Source organism: Zootermopsis nevadensis, unplaced genomic scaffold (genome assembly GCF_977971745.1).
Source record: "Zootermopsis nevadensis isolate Lab colony 2312 unplaced genomic scaffold, Znev_1.0 Znev_ptg000016l, whole genome shotgun sequence".
NCBI classification, from domain to species: Eukaryota; Metazoa; Arthropoda; class Insecta; order Blattodea; family Termopsidae; genus Zootermopsis; species Zootermopsis nevadensis.
The window spans coordinates 15,984,730-16,001,235 of NW_028259148.1; the positions used below are offsets into that span (position 1 = coordinate 15,984,730).

The 16,506-nt window shown below is 40.2% G+C and overlaps 1 pseudogene across 1 annotated transcript; it reads left to right on the forward strand.

Moving 5' to 3' along the window:
* The first annotated feature begins 202 nt into the window (after window positions 1-202).
* On the forward strand, window positions 203-16,143 carry LOC147873797 (peroxisomal multifunctional enzyme type 2-like; annotated as a pseudogene). The gene is made up of 18 exons (XR_015535358.1): window positions 203-354; window positions 533-616; window positions 1,139-1,276; window positions 1,504-1,656; window positions 2,130-2,274; window positions 2,713-2,840; window positions 3,069-3,185; window positions 3,580-3,779; window positions 4,168-4,228; window positions 4,302-4,465; window positions 5,785-5,903; window positions 6,082-6,254; window positions 6,653-6,829; window positions 7,576-7,737; window positions 10,186-10,327; window positions 10,681-10,776; window positions 11,204-11,366; window positions 12,710-16,143. The product of XR_015535358.1 is annotated as a peroxisomal multifunctional enzyme type 2-like (transcript).
* Window positions 16,144-16,506: the final 363 nt, after the last annotated feature.

Here is a 16,506-nt window from a genome sequence, read left to right on the forward strand (position 1 = left end):
GTAGGGCAAGGAAATATCTCAATTTGGGAACTCTACATTCAGACAGGTAAAATGCCATTTGTTGCTTTCGAACATTTTCGCGCGGGGCTAGATCTACTGATACTATTGGTAGCACTGCATTAATCTAAATATATCGATATGGGAAAGAATGACTAGCGAAATTGCGTCGATCACTTTCGTAACCTGTTTTGAAGTACAGTACATATCTCTTGTACAGAGGTTTTGCAGTTATGTCAGACAGCAGACTGGCCGTATCTGATGCGAAGGTCTGAAAACACAAGCACACAAACTGTGATGATCTCGTGGTAGTGGATTGTGTCTTGGAGTCTACGACTAGACAGCGGCGGATTTATCGTACGTAGTAAGATTTAGCAATTTGTGCGTTGTATTATAATTTTAACGGTTACATTATTTCTTGACGATGACTTCGCAGTTATACACACGAAAGTAAACAAGGTACGAAGTACTGGTTAATCTTGCACTTGTACTACCTTATCCGTGTGTTTGGTCACGTAACTTCGTCTTGTTTCAGGTTCGGACTTCTGTAGGGCCCTATTAAGCATGACAGATCTGCGATTCGATGGCCGAGTGGTTGTAGTTATAGGAGCTGGTGCAGGTGATTATCGTACACGAAAATAATGTTTGTGCCTGATCGCTTTTTTAGTATGCAAGACTTTCTTTCGGAAATATTTAATTCTTGTCGAAATTATTTTAGGTTATCGTTCTTGTCTTCGCGGTTTCAGCTTCATTAATGACTATATTGTACAAAAAAAATATAGTTCTTTCCCTCATTTGTTAAGACAAAAATATGAAATTGAAGGGTGTGGGCTGCTACAACAGTATGTTTCCAGTTTTAATTGTACCAGTTTGTGTGTGTCCATTTCCATGGATAAAAGTTGTCATGATAATATTAAAGTATGATGAGACTCCACATGCCATGTGATGTGTGCACTGCAGAGGTGAGTTAATACCCTTCTCTTTTATCATTTGTCTGTTTCCATTGTCTCATAATCGTATTAATCATGGCATTTGCTTACAACTTTTTGCAATGAACAGTTCTGTGTGTCGTTTCACCCACTTATCATTTCTTGTGTGCCAGTTCCTCATAATTCTGACCAGCCATGACTTTATGTTTCAGGCCTGGGTAAAGCATATGCCCTGCTGTTTGCGGAGCGTGGAGCATCAGTTGTGGTGAATGACCTTGGTGGTGGTCGCCATGGCGATGGGAAGAGTAGCAGTGCAGCAGACAGTGTTGTAGAAGAGATCCGGCACAAAGGTGGGTTTAGTGCATTATGATGCTTGTTGGCTGCTACTGCATTTGCATGTAAGTTTCTTGTTTGTCCTCTCACCTCTTCTCTTTCTCCTTCCTTCTTACAAACTGCTTCCTTGTGTCCCCCTCTACCACCTCCATCTGATTCCCTTTCCTTTCCAACTTCTGTTTTACGGTGAAGTCGCAGCACCGCGGGATTGCATTTGTATCGTAGATTGTTTTGTTTCTGGTAGGTGGCAAGGCTGTAGCCAACTATGATTCTGTGGTGAATGGAGAGAAGATTATACAGACGGCTCTGGAAGAGTTTGGACGAGTAGATGTGGTAGTGAACAATGCTGGCATCCTGCGGAACAAGTCATTCTCCAGGATTAGTGACGCAGACTGGAGTATGTTTGAGATTAAATCTTATTCTTGGCCATAATATCAGATTGTGGGGTACTTTCAGTGTATTTGGACTGCTACAGTCAGTCAGTCAGAAAACTAAGAGCGCCAATGACTGGATATTATGTAGCTGTCCCAGGGGCCATTTTACCTTAAAGTCTGATAGTTCAGTGAAATTGGAATATCATTTTTCTGCAGAGACTAATTCTGAAAGAGTTAAAATTCACAAGCGTCTATTATCATTGTGGTTCTGACCAGTTTCAAGAGACTGTCCATGGCATTTGCCTAGAGAGGCTGAGGAAAACCTTGACAAATACTGTCTGCTATGCCGAGCTGTTTTGTCTGTTGTTGATATTGTATAGGAGGCCAAAAGAAAAGGGACTATGGTAGATTTCTTGAGTTCAGGGATGGTTTTGCATGCTTTTTTGTCTAGTTACTAGTGCTGTTGAGGTTTAATGATCATTTGTTACTGTTGCAGGCTTAATTCAGGACGTACACCTAACAGGTGCTTTCAAGGCAACTCGAGCCGCGTGGCCTCACTTCCGTAAACAAAAGTATGGACGTGTCATTGTGACATCCTCCAATTCTGGTCTATATGGGAACTTTGGGCAGGCAAACTACAGGTCGGTGTTAGTGACACTTCAGTATATTTATCTTTCATAGGATTGATCATTTGTATAATGTGTGCGTGATATCGTGGACATTAATCTGTTCTGCTTTGAATATCTTTGGGATTTAAAAGTATTAATTACAATACACCCCTCCCCCCGCCTATGAAATATTGATTTAACATTCTGGTTATTTATAAAAATAAAAGTTTGTCTTTGGTTGCCAGAAATGGTAGAAACTGTTTTCCCCCACAGTTCCTCAAGACAGATGCTGGGTTAGTGTGTTATATAACCGAGGGTCACTTCTACATCCTCTCCAGTTCGCTCTTCCTTTCAGGACTGTGTAATTTGTGCGGCTGAAAAGTTGTTCTCAAATAAGAAAGTTGGTGTGAGCGATGGCCGCTTTATGCATTTCTTGGGAGGAGTCCATGTATGTTTTTTTTATGGTTGCAGTGCTGCCAAGATGGGGCTGGTTGGTCTGAACAATACGTTAGCGATAGAGGGCAGGAAGGACAACATCCACTGCAATGTGATTGTGCCAACTGCGGCATCCCGGCTTACTGAAGACATCCTGCCACCTGGTGGGTGCTGCTGATACTAAAGCCTGACAGTGTGTCACTTCTGTTTACAATAAATGAACATCAAAATGATGCAAACAGTGCATTTTGGAAGTATATTCACCCTTTTGTCATATTATCAGTTGTAATAAATAGTTCATGTTTTGGAGATCTGTTATCAGCAGTTTTTAATATTGTCTCATGATTATAAACACTAATGTGATACTGATAAGTCACTTGTTTGTTGCACAGATTTCTTTGCGCAGCTGCGCCCAGAGCTGATTGCGCCAGTCGTCGCGTGGCTGTGTCACGAATCCTGTGAGGAGACTGGCTCCATCATCGAGTCTGCTGCTGGCTGGGCAGGAAAATGTAAGTGTCAGTGGCACCCCTGTTCGGAATATGCTCGATGCCTGTAACGACACCACTGGTTCTGAGTCATGTGATGCCGTCCAAAACAGGACTGCATTTCATTAGGGTCATGAAGGTTGGGTCTGTTGTTGCTCTTTCAGTGAAATGCAGAAATGATTTTTTCACTGCAAATCACAATCGTAGATAAGTCGCAGAATCTGCATGTGGACTTCCGTAGATGTGTCAACAGCGGTAGAATGACCGGATTCATGTTTCAAGGGTCCTGATTTCAGTGAGACAGCTTGGAATAGCCATGAAGCGCAGTAATGATAGACAAGCAGAGAACCGTTTACCTCCCGTGCTGAGTGTCGGCAGAACTTTCCATCAGGATGCGTTCTTGTCTGACAACCTTCAGGTTATCTGGTGCGTTCACCGGGCGGCCTGCTGCGTGCACAGATGAATGAGCTGGTGACGCCAGAGGCTGTACGTGAGAACTGGGGCAAGGTGACAGATATGTCTGCTGCCGTTAAATTGGAGTCCATCCAGGAGGCATCTGGTACCCTGATGACCGTTCTGGAGCAGATGAAGTCGAACTCTGGGCTTTCTTCTGATGGCGTGAGTTATGACTCGATGTAGTTTTTTGCATATGCTTTCAGATAGTAATTATTCAAGTTACCCCTGTGTCTAAGCACCATCCAGTGGAGGTGTATAGAGGGAGTGTAGTATAAGACGTATGAATGAGCAGAATTAATTTTGTTTATTGTGTACAGGATTTTAGCCCGTCGCCATAATTGTAGTACGTGGTTTACGTTACTTCAGTTGTGGCTTACGCCACTGGAGGTCCAGTATTTTGTTAAATGAGGTGTACATTAGTTTTGGCAATGGCTGGTGCTGCCATCCAAGTATTGATGGTGGCTAATCTTTGTGCAGACTTGAACTTCTTTTGTCTTCTTGGTGACACTTATTCTGTGAACATGGTTTAAGGTCCTGATTTCCTTTCCAGAAGAGTGTTGTGACAAAGTTCCAATACACTCCTCGTGACCTGATCCTGTATGCACTGGGAGGTGAGTAATGTGCCATTATGTGCGTGTGTTTGTGACAGTGTGACAGACAAGTAATGTGTTTGTTTTATTGCAGTTGGTAGCACTGTGACCAACCCAAGTGACCTGAGATTCCTGTATGAAGGCCACGCAGACTTCTCTGCGTTGCCGACGTTCCTCGTGTTGCAAGGCTTGTCTGCCGTGATGGAGTCTAGTGTTACTGCTGAGGTGTTCAGTGGCAGGGATTTCAATCCTGCCAGGGTAAGTGAGGTTATGTCTTGATAAGCAGACTCTTTTGAGGATAACCGCAAGGTTCAGCATCGGTCATTTCGAAGCCTGCCTTCGGATGCAACCCTGAGCCACCTCACAATCTTCTTGCTGTGTTTTCATCTCTGTATGTGCATTTCTTGCCTTCGCAGCTGAACATGTCCATATATCTTAACGCAAGGCACATTTTACTGCCTGTGCTTTGTCTATTACGAATATAATAGCCAGTCTCCATTGCACTTGACTTGTTTAGTTCACTGTACATGCAGTGAGGAAGAAATTAAAAGTCTGCTGGTCCTCATGGAATGAAAGCAGATCCAGCTTCTGCAAAAATAATACTGCAGTGAGTTGTTTTTCTGTTCAGTGCAACGGAGGATCATTCAGGTCGTATTCTTTGCTAGTGAAGTTGTAATTGAGCAGTGTGGTGTGGACTCGGGGAATGCTTGCTATCATTCAGTCCAAAATGTTTTGTCCTCTCATCTCACATCAAGAAAACTAAAGATACAAAAGTTGTGCTGTATGGGTGTTAAACTTGGTCTCCCACTTTGAGGGAGGAACATAGATTGAGGGTCTTTGAGAACAGAGTGTTTAGGATATTTCGACCTAAGAGGCAGGAAGAAAATTGCATTATGAGCTTCACGGACTGTACCCCTCACTTGATACTGTTAGGGCGATTAAATCGAGGAGGATAAGACGGGCGGGACATGCGGAACGCATTGTTAAGGGGTGGGGTGTTTACAAGATATTGGTTAGAAGGCCTGAAGGGAGGAGATTGTGGGTGAGACATTGGCGTAGGTGGGATGGCGTTAAGATGGACCTTTGGGAGATAGGAATCTATGGAGCAAACTGGATGCAGCTGGCTCAGGTTAGTCTTATGGCAGGCTTTTGTGAACTCAGTGATGAACCTTTGGCTTCTATAAAGAAAGTGTTCTATTTTTTGAGAAGCCAAGTATACAGTCAGTTTTTCAAAGAATATCCTGCACCATAGAGAGAGTGAGGATAGAATTCACACTGATTCAGTGAGCTGCACAGAGTGTAGATGCTTCCCACTGGCATGCCACTCGGTCATGTAAACAAATGACAGTATTCAGTTGTTTTTGCAGATATATCATAAAGTATTTCTTTCTTTCTTTCCACTAAATGGATTCGAGAAGTTCTGCTAACTTAAAGATAGTTCAGTGGTTTCGACGTAGAGACTGATTGGATTATGAACCTTAGGGTTGCTGATGAGGCACAAAGGAATGAGAAACGATTGAGTACATAATTGGAGTTGACTGAGGAGGATCGTGTTGCTGCTATGTTGCCAGATGTTGCATGGTGAGCAGTACTTGGAGGTTCTGCGTCCCATCAACAGTTGAAGGGACTCTTGAGGTGCACTGCAAGGTGGTGGATATGTTGGACAAGGGATCCGGGACTGTTGTGCTGGTGGAAGGTGAGATAAAATTGTGCAGTATGATCATTCCATTTGTAACTTCTGTCAACTTGGTTCGTGCAGTTGTAACGTGTCTCTTTTTCTTTGATCTGTCTAGGCTAGGGGGAATATAAGTGGTTTAAAAGTCTAGTCTTCAAGGTGATACAAATTCAGTTGCTGTCTGTTGTCATTATTGCAGTGGAGACATTTGATGAAAGTGGTGAGAAGGTGGCACAGTCCCTGCTGACAACATTTGCTGTTGGAATGAAGGGTGTTACAGACAAGCGTACTTCACCCTATGATGTGCCAACAGCAGAACCACCAAAGCGGATTCCTGATTTGTCTGTTGAGCAACACACGTCTCTTGATCAGGTCAGAATAGAGGGAAGCATGTGTTACGTGTGAGGCTCTTTGGTTATTTTTCTTTGAGGGGGGTGGGGGGGGTGAATGTAACTTTTCTTATTCTGTGTATGTATTTTTAGTTTCTTCTGTCAGTAGTACTAACATGTAAAATATGGAGAAGAAGCACAATCTAATTAAGATCTTGACATATTTGTGGTGATAGAGCTTTGTAAAATGTGCATCCTTAAGATTATTTGATGTAGACTGAAAATGCTGACTGCTTTGAATCTGCACTTATTGCTGTGTGTGAAAATTATGACTAATGAAACACTGCAGCTAAGTCTGTAGAATTTAGTATGGAGAGAGATCATAAACACACCTACAAATTAATTGTCAATGTTTCTTCACTTCAACATTATTTCCTGCAGGCTGCACTCTACCGACTGTCTGGAGACCGCAACCCACTTCACATTGACCCGAATGTGGCTGCATTTGGTGGATTTGATCGGCCCATCCTGCACGGTCTGTGTTCGCTGGGCTTCTCAGCCCGCCATGTCCTACAGCAGTATGCGGATAATGATCCAACCAAATTCAAAGCCATAAAGGTGTGTAATAGAAACATCTCTTTTTGGGGCTTTCCTATTTTCACATTCTCATGATAACATTCCAGCACCCTCTTTCTGTTGTTCTATGGATTGTTTGTGTTCACAGCATTTTTCACTTGCCTCTTCCGTGTCTGATGTACAGTTCAGTTGATGTCAGTCATTGTACTTTCTTATTCTTTCCACATGCTTTCCTATTTTCTCGCATCCCTGTTGGAATACTTCATAACCGTGACTCCCATTCACAGTGGATACGTTAAGGGAGGCCTATGGTAAGTAAAAAAATATTCATGTGAAGCATGGTGCAATGGTGTGGCTTGATAGTATATTTCTAAGTTGTAATTCCGGAGGACTGTTCATAACATTTTACCATTTCAGTCTCTTTTTTTTAATTTTATCATCTTGTTGCTTTGTAAGTTCTTTGTACTTTTTTCCATCAGAGAGATTGTTAAATATGATGTTATTTCATGAATGTGTTTAATTTTCAGAGGTTATATAGCATCAGATAGAATGAGAGGATAATGAATGGGTATGAATTTGGAAAGGGGCAGTAATATTAATTTTCATGTTACTATGCTGGAAGTTTTTTGGAGGGACTGAGGAGAACTCTGATTAGCCTGAGAAGGATAGTCAGAAACTGGACTGAGATGCAACCTGATATCCCCATTAATATGGTTTAGATCGTTGCACTACACAGGCCATCAGAGTGTGAGGGTATGAAGAAAATGATGACTGTCACTGGTTTACAGGCTCGGTTCAGCAAGCCGGTTATCCCTGGGCAGACACTACAGACTGACATGTGGCAACAGGGGAACCGTATCCACTTTCAGACCAAGGTGAAAGAGACGGGGAGCGTGGTGATATCTGGCGCATATGTCGATCTCACCGAGGCATCCGTCCCGCAGCACAAGGTACGTTTTTGTGGCTGACTGATGGGCCAAGATCATCTTTGATGATGGTTGTTCTGCTGGTGAGAAATTTTGTTGCTGCTGGCCTTTCACCACGTTCACATAATTCTGCCCTTATGCTCTGTCATGAGCTGGTTGAGTCTATCTATTTCTTCACATCATATTTCTCTAAGGTGCATTTTAGTAATGTCTGTGTGTGTGTAGATCTCCCAAGTACTGTTTTCCTTTCAGCTTTTCCAATGAAATTTTTGTGTTAAATTTCATGTCTACGCAGTGGAAATAAAAGGTCACACATATTGCAGGTTCCTCACAGAAAAATGCAATTTGATTATGCAGTACACTGCTACTAAACAAGACGAAGCATTTGAGCTGTGTTGTTTGCATGTAAAGCTTACTTAATATAAATGTACATTTTGATGTAAATTCTGTAATTGTGTTTTGGAGAATGTTTAATTTAGTGTGGGTTTAATGAGCCAAATATAAGATTTAATTCTGGATTTTTAGTAAAATGATAGGAAAGCTCTGATGGGCAGGGCATACAGCATGCATGAGCAAGACATGAAATGAGTACAGAATTTTGTGTGGAAAACCTGAGGGAAGAGATGGCTTCAGAGACCAACTCATAGATGGGAGTGTAATATTAAAATGGATCTTTAAAATACTGGGTGTTAGGTTGTGGATTGTGTTCAAGTGGTTCAAGATAAGTCCATGAGGCAGGCCTGAGCTGTGTGGTGTTTGTTCCTACAGATTGCAAGTTGTGTTTATAATCGATATAAAGTGTAACTGATATTCTGTTATCTTGTGATAACCTGCATTGTTCAGCCTAGCAATTTCTTACTCTCAGTGACAAGGTTATGTTTCCTTTTTGTTAAGATCCCAAACATTACAGCATTGCTAGTATCACATCTTCAGTAAGATCCATTTTAACCCTTTAAAGCTGAGTTGTAACTGTATGTACCACCTGCTGTAACAGTCATTATCTCTGCATTTTGCCCACAGAATATATAATGTGGGTTTTATATTGATCTCAGAATAAACAGTAATTTATTTCTCTAAGCAGCATTAACTAGTTTAGTGTTGTCGTGGAGACGTGTTGTGTTTTCTTTGAGGTAACAATGGATTGATAGAATATTATGCACCTTCACTGTGGCTGAAGGGGTTAATTATTTTCTTTAATTTCCTAGTTGGTCTTCAGAGGTTACTCAAAAGCTCTATGGAATTTCTTTGTTTTCTCTTTCCTAGTTACATTTCCAGCTTATGGTAAATATCTGCAAATCAATTTCTCAAGATATTTGCATCTTCAGTGGGCAAAGTGAGGAAGAAACTTCACGATTTGTACAGTTCACTTAGTGCTTTGTGAATAGTGAACTGTGGGAGACAAAGAGAAGTTGTCACATGAATACATTGTTTCACTACACTTGTTTATGTAAAATGTCATTAGGTCAGAAATTGGCTTAGACTTGGAAAAAATTTTTGGCATGAAGCTGGGGGTGGAGCCGAGTCATGATATGGCCATTTGTGTGTGTTTTGTCTAACAGAATAATGAACCTTTGTTTTGTAAAAGCAGTAAGTTTTTTGACTAGCTGAGTCACTGTCAAGGAGGCAGGAAAGACTTTGCACTTTAGCCTACATGTAAGGTTGTCTTGATAACATGTACAGTACAGTACAGTACAGTAGCTGTGTTCAAGGTCATGGAAGAAACACAAGTGAGTAGCTCTGATGTATGCTGGTTGCATCAGTCAGTCACTATGCCTGCTGTGATGAGGTCCACCAAGGTGAGGGAAGTGAAAACTGGAATTTGTAGTTCAGAGGCACATCTCATGTCCTGACATAGAATGAAAATATGAACATTGTTTTGCATTTGTTTTTAAGCTAAAAATATAGTATTCATAAATATTTAACACGTTCAGGAAGTACTCATTATTGATTACAGAGTGTGTAACCATCGAAACTACTCTCAGTAATGCTAAAGATCAAATTACATCATATCCATATTTTTCCACTTTTGTATGGTTGTAAAATATGGTTTCTTTCTTTGTGTGAAGAACCTAAATTGTGTTTGAAAACAACCAAATATTATTTGGGATCTTGAAGGATCAAATAAGTGGATTCTTAGGATAGTGAACTAAAGGACTAAATGTGTTGTTCATAAGATGAAAACACATAATGTATGCATAGTTTGGTGGGAATCCTGTTAAAAAAATTGGACATAAGTAAGACTGAGAATTTAAGGGGAGGATAATATTAAGCTGGATCTTAGACAAATACAGATGTGTTTGAACTGTGCCAAAGTGGCTTGGTCCTGCAGCTAGTGATACTGTTTGGTATTGGCAATGTTCGACCTTCGTTTTCTATCACCAGAGAGTTAACAGGTTCCTAGAGACATGCAGAAATGGTGTATGATGTTGGTGGCTTTGTAAACTGTAATGTGAGGTTGCATTGTTGGTGCAGGCATCCACATCAGCGCTGGATTCGGATGGTGTGTTTGACTTGCTGAAAAAGCGGGTTGCGGCAAACCCAGAGCGTGCCAAGAAGATCGGTGGTGTGTTCCAGTACAACATCACCAAAGATGGCAATACTGTTGCCACCTGGAGTATGTATCACACAGTTGTCATGGATTTACAGCACTGTTAGAGAGTAAATTTTATACAGACTAACTTAAAACTTTCATCGGTTAAACGTTTTGTCTGTGCGGTTAACTCTCCTACTTCATATCTGGCAGATCTTGGGTTTGTATCTCATTTGAGAGACAGGGTTTTCTTATCATAGTCACGGAAGGCAATGATGAGACCCTCGCCGGGTTCGCTTGTCACGGCCACTTGCAGCTGAAACGGAAAGACTTGTTATGCATTTCTGTTGCGTCCTACAGGAGCAGTGTGTGACGATGTTAACAGAAACCCAAAAAACAAAACAAGAGATAAACTTAGGAATTTTACATGATTACAGGCTTTGTGGCATATGTATTTGTCAAGAAGTTCTGGAAAAATGAAATGTATGCAGAAATTTGATGGTGAAACCTGAGGAACACCACTTGGAAGACTTGTAAGAAGTTTGGAGATTAATATTCAATTTTAGCTTTGATGTTAGCTATATTCAGTCCTCAGTTCATTTTAATTATGAGCTTTGAATATCAGAGAAGCAGACAGAAACAAGTATGGTGTCCATAGATGGATTTTCCAAGTAATATTTAAATGTTTCAAAATGAAAATCATTTTATCAATCTGAAGAATTTGTGTTTTATGCTCATTATTTTACAATGGCTTCCTGTACATTCTAAATATATAATTTAGGACCAGCACAATGGAAATTACAAACATTTCTATAAATTTTGACCACGGTCCATGCAAGTGATAACTCACTTCAGAGGCATCCTCTGTTGGTCTGTAGTTGACTTCTGCAGCTGTGAAGTTGAAGTATCCATATTTCCTTGGTCTGACAACTACTACATGAGATACATTTGTCCCTGCAGGGATCCTGTCAATCTTGATGTTGAGCTGACCACCCACCAAAGTGAAGGCCTCTTTGTGAAAGCTACTGTCACTCAGCTTAACACCAAGAGCAGTACTTGTGCCAACATTATATAGTGTGTACTGCAAAGAATGTTGTGTGTTATAATCAAACAAGTTTATGAGGTATGTTGGTATTATATGGGTACTAAATACAATATTATCATGAGATGCTCCATATTCTTTGGCTTGTAACATAAACGGCCTATGATATGTAAAAATTTCTATTCTGCAAAAACAACCGGACGATAATTTTTCTGAAACAATATGACATCTAAATATCCCAGCTACTATGTCCATGTCTTCAACCAGATATCTATTCAGTATCTGTTTCGAAATTAGCAATCTGGCACCCGTTTCTTCTTCCTCATTACCATCTACATAAGCAGCTAGGGCTGCGAGAACAAAAATACTTATAAATTTCATTCTTTCAAGACTTTTAACGAAATATTAATTTATACACTCCCCAACGTGTTGTACGCACGAGTACTTCGAATCTTTCCCAACGGAATGGCACTTCTTTATCAAAACTTCCAACTCGTTGCCAACTCACAAGCAACAAAGCATGTAATTCGACTCCTACTGGCAATGACCGCACTTAAAAATTAGTTCCAGTTCCCTTCATTGTCACCAATTTAAAAGTTAATGACGATAAAATATACCGTTCCAGCCGTTGCCAATGTTAAAATGAAACTGTTTTGGCTTCACTGTTAAACACGGAAGTTTAGAAGTTCCATAGTTTGTAACATGCTTTGTAACTCAGAACTGTAGTTTGTTAATCGGCTGTACTTCGTATGCGATTATTTGGAATAATTATTAGGCACATATGGATGTGCTTTGTTATCGGTAATATAACGTAACTGTGTTGAGAATCATGTCGATGTCTCTGTCATCAGACCCGGAATTGGAAATGAAAGTTAAAAAAGGTTTGAAAACGTGTCAAACATGGATTGAGTTGTTTATGTTGAACTTATATACGTAACATTGCAAAGCACTGCCCCCGATGGTGGAGAAGAGGGTAGAAGTTACCAGACTGCATCATGAGTTGCAGGGACGTTGCTACGATGTGGAGTATGCCATTGGGTAAGGTTTAAAGGAAATTCTGTTCGTTCACTAGTATTCAAGAGGAACCTTGTTCCCAAGTGAATACTTTTCCACAGGCTTGTAGCAGCATCTTGCTCATTTCTAGTTGACATTTTGAATTATGTGAAGTGTAATTTCTTTATGTTACAAGGAAAGCTTATTATTTAATCAATTAACTTAGTGATTTTAGACCTTCATTCATTTGACATTTCTGCCTGGCAAAGGAATAAGATCCTGAGTCCTGACACAAAGTCGCCAAATATGGTGTGTGTGCATGTGTCTATCTATCTATATATATATATATATATGATTTGGAAGAAAAGTGAGAATCACAAGACCTTCCCAGAACTTTGTGTAGTTTTTTCAGCAGTTGTATTGTTCTCCAGGGCAGTGAAGTCTATGGAGGGGGCAGAGGATAACCTTGGTAACATACAGGAACTGCTGAAGAATGCGGTGTTCTTGCGACAGCAGATTAAGTATGAAGAAGCTCGCAGGTGAGTGTTATTGTGAATGTTGTGGACGTGATTTCTGTGGTCTGTCTGTGCCTTCTCTCAGGGTTCTTCCCATTTTATTCATATGTGAACTGAATGTAAGATGAGCAAATGTGTTTCAGTTGGAAAAGAATGTACTATAGCAAGTACAGAATGCTAAATTTGTGGGTTACCTGTGTTTTAGAATACATGAAGGAAATAGGGTTTGGGGAATTTGGGACACAAACTTGTTTTATAGCAACAGGAAGGAAGTCTGTCACTAGTGTAAATCCCCCATAAATAAATATCTCCTATGCGTAAGGAAAAAATGATCTGAATTGTTGTGTAGTACATGGACAAAACTATTCTGTGCAAATCCTCGTTTGGGAAGGAGTGATTCTACCAGTAAATTATAGCAGTGTTGTGTTAGCACTCCTGTTTCTCAAATGAATTACGTCCTATGCACAAGTCTCAGCAGGGGATTTGCTGTCCTGACTGAAGAGGGTTTTTTTTGTCAGTTTCCTCAGATCTTCCAGTTGAATCTGATCATAGTGTATCAGAATATGCCAGTTGATCCAGTGGTTTTTGAATGACTTATAAAGCAGTCTTATTAATTAAGTAAGCTGCATGTGTATGTCCATCTAGCCTGATTCAGTTACACAGCAGTTGACTGGTTTTTGTGAAATTTGGTGTGAATATCTACCATTTCAGTTCTCTTGATCTTCTGTTCATTTTAACTTTGTCATCTGCCATTACTGAATTGAGTTTTGAGGTTCTTATGATAGTGAATATGGAGGTGGCTGTCTTGCAGGTTGTTGCACCATTTAATGTAAAAATCAGTTTGTGCAACGTCGCAGGCAACCATCTTTGTAATGAGTTGTTTTGTAGGACACTAAATTAATTTTATTGCTCTGTGGATCACTGTTTCATTCACAGTAGTGTAGAATACCGGTCAGACAGTGTGTTAGTGATTTTTCACCTTGCTGTGATTCTTCATGTGTGTTAGAATTGTGTTTTGTTCTTGTGTGCTGATCCAAGAACATTTGGATTGGCATGCGCATATGCGCAACGCATGTGATTTATGTTGCATGTCTTGTCTGTGTAGGCTCCCCCACTAATGCTGTGACATGCCAGGTAATTGCTGCTTCCTGTTGTTTATTATGTTGGTAGTATATTATGGTAAGCAGTCACTACATGATCATGATGAAATTGGGGATATCACATGGCCTTAGAATTGTTACTGTGTAGGAGAAAGAGTGCATGGTCACATGGACATAATGTTTCATTGATACAGAGGACACTACAGAACAAGGGAACTGTGGTCCTATAAGTGGGAAATATTAACCTGTCAGTGTGGGCTGTGTCGAATGGACGTCTTTGCACGGTGTGATAGGTGCCATGTATGTTTCCAACATCAGAGTGAAAGAAATGACTATATTTATTCAATTGTGAGGTGATACTGAACTGTGCAATATCGTTATACTAAGAGACAGTATATTTAAGACATTTATTTCCTCTATTAGGTTGAAGGCCAGTTCATGCTTCATTGTTCAAAGTTCCTGCTTTTGGAAAAGTTCTTAATTACAGATAATAATGGCTACTTATTTCACCTGCTGTTTTGTGTGGGTGTTAAACTTGGTGTCTTGCACTGATGTCTGTGATGAGCAGAATACATGTAACTAAGAGAAACATACAGGCAGCGAGAGAAAATTACATAATGAGGAGCTTCATGAATTGTGCTGTTTTTTTGGGAAAGTGTTCAAATCAAGAAACCAGTGGGTGGTTGGTGTTGCCCAAGGAATGTAGTGGCACTTTAGTATTAGCAGTGGATAGTTATATAATCAATATTGTTTGTGCATGTTTTTTTTCCTTCAAATTAGCCATTTAATTACTATGTATTTGCATCGCTGTTTGTTTAATTTTGTTCAGATTACAATTTCATGTCTTGGATCCTCCATTCACAATAATCCTAATCCCATTTAGTATTAAGTAATTTGTACGGTTGAAATATAATTATTAAATAGCCTACGAATCAATTAGTCAGTTCATTCACCCTTTTAGCCACTTGATCTCTTAATCACAGTCAGGCGGCTAAGCAACCAGTGGATCAATCAACTGCTCATTCTGTTCAAAGATATTTGTTCGTACAGGAACAAGAAGGAGTCATACTAAATTAAGGGTTTGGTGCAGTCTTTACTGTATGATCTACTATTAGCTTCTCAAGGACTCTGCTTCATGAAAATTTTATTTACAATCACAAAATCATGTTTAGATCTTCAAGGACACCGGTTGACCACAGTTTGTTGGGAACAATACTGGTGATTCATGGTTAGGATCATTTTGGTTATATTTTGAGGATAAAATTCATATTTTGGGTATGAAATTCTTACTTGAAACTACATTTCTCGGGCATTTACAGTGAATCCTTCATTTAGTTCAGATGCCAAAAGTGGTGTTCTGAAAGTGCAAAGTTAAGAGCTTTCATTAAAGATTTCGGTGAGGAATATTTTAGTTCTGATGGAACAATTCTGTTCTGTAAACTTTGTGAAGTTAATGTTACAGCTGGTAAGGGATTTAATGTGCAACAACATTGTGATACAAGCAGTAGGCAGGTCAGGTTTCTGTTGCGATATGAAGTGAGCCTGCCAAGTGTACTGAACATACTGCACTGATTTCCTGGCAAGCAGTAGGCTGGTCAGGTGACAGACAGCTTTTCCCCGAGTAAAATCCCAAGGATCAATTAAGCTTCTTCTCTCAGCTATTCCCAGAAAGACAAAATGCATTCACTTTTAACTAACACAAATGCAAAAATAAACAGCATTCTGATGACGCAGTTGATTGAACATGTACTTTTGTTCTTGGGGAGGGGGGCACACCACACACACTTCTGAGTATATAAATGTCACTTATCAATGCCGTAAACGCCTCATGGCGTTTATTTATTTGATTCCTCGGGAATCATCGACACATAACCTCAACCGTTAAACGAGAACACCCTATCATTCCGTAACCTGATGACAGCCCACCTAGATCGCTGTTCGCACACATAAACTTACAGCACCTAAGACTAGATTCACGCAACAAATTTTACCAACTCTCTCTCTCTATCTCTGCGCGAACTTGACTACAGCGAATTCTAGTAGCGAACCCAGTAAACTACGTATTGAGCGGGAAATGCAGGGCATCGATATATCAGGAAGATCCAGAATCGTAATCTTGTAGGAGCCTGGTAGCCGAATGGATAGCGTGCTGGCCTGCGGAATACGACATCGGCAGTTCGAGACCCAGCGGATTCTTACAGTAGTATTAATTCTTAATTCTTACAGTAGTATTAAGTTCTAAATATAAAACGAGGGCAGGACTCAGGACTCAAACGATTTCTGATTTCTGATTTCTGCCCTCTAAAAATAATTGTGGGTTACCGGGAGGGTGGGGCGCCTAATATGATAGAATGAGGGGGGTTATGCACAAATATATAAAAGGGGGCTCAGTTGGGGGTATACCAACAACATACAGACATCAAAGCATATGAGTCGAAAAAGAAACAATCCAGCGAAATAAATCAAACCATCAAACCTGCATGCTTGTCATGTAAGCTGTTGAGTGTGTTCGCAGACTGACTTGATATCTGAACAGGAAACCTGATGGGACAATGAATGAAGTGTGTAATTACCTGACCTATAGGATGCACTTTAAATGTTGTGATTGTAAGT